Consider the following 929-nt stretch of genomic DNA (forward strand, 5'->3'; position numbering starts at 1 on the left):
TTTATGAGTCTTGGCCGTGGCCCTAAGCACTTTGTTTTCCAGTATTACCACCGGATACATAAATGCCACAGACACATAATTGGGTGAACCTTTTCAGATTGTGACTCAGCTTTGCTAAAGTCCCCAATTAGAGGTGTCCAGGGTTTTTAAGCACACTCTTTTTTTGCTTTGGACCTTGACTTTAACCGCTCAGTCTCAAGTTTTCACTTGACACCTACACGCCACAAGCACATGGTTAGGGACAGCTTGGTTTAGCCACTTAGACCAGGATTTTATTCCTTTAGGCCCTCCTATCCACTGATGCTCAAAGCCTTGAGATCCTTTTTATTTGCCCTTGCCTTTTGGTTTTGAGGGTTATTGGCTTTTTGCTCTTGCCTCTTGGTTTTAAGAGCTTTTGGCTTTTTCTGCTTGGTTTTTCTTAATGTTCTACCCTTAGTTGTCCCATATTGGAACTCAATTCTCCTAGGGAGGTGTTGATTTGCTCCCAATAGTTTTGTGGAGGAAAGTGCATTTGAGGCATCTCCGGGATCTCATGGTGATGAGCTTCATACGCCTCTTGAGTTCCATGAATGGGCTCTCTTGCTTGCTCCATCTTTTTCTTAGTGATGGGCTTGTCCTCTTTAATAAGGATATCTCCCTCTATGTCAATCCCAGCCGAATTGCATAGGTGGAAGATGAGGTGAGGAAAGGCTAACCTTGCCATAGTGGAGGATTTGTCAGCCACCTTGTAGAGTTCTTGAGGTATAATCTCATGAACTTCCACCTCTTCTCCAATCATGATGCTATGGATCATGATGGCCCGGTCTATAGTAACTTCAGACCGGTTGCTAGTGGGAATGATTGAGCATTGAATGAACTCCAACCATCCTCTAGCTACAGGCTTAAGGTCCAGTCTTCTTAGTTGAACCGGTTTGCCTTTTGAGTCAATT

This window comes from Arachis ipaensis, chromosome B03 (assembly GCF_000816755.2).
Source record: "Arachis ipaensis cultivar K30076 chromosome B03, Araip1.1, whole genome shotgun sequence".
NCBI lineage: Eukaryota > Viridiplantae > Streptophyta > Magnoliopsida > Fabales > Fabaceae > Arachis > Arachis ipaensis.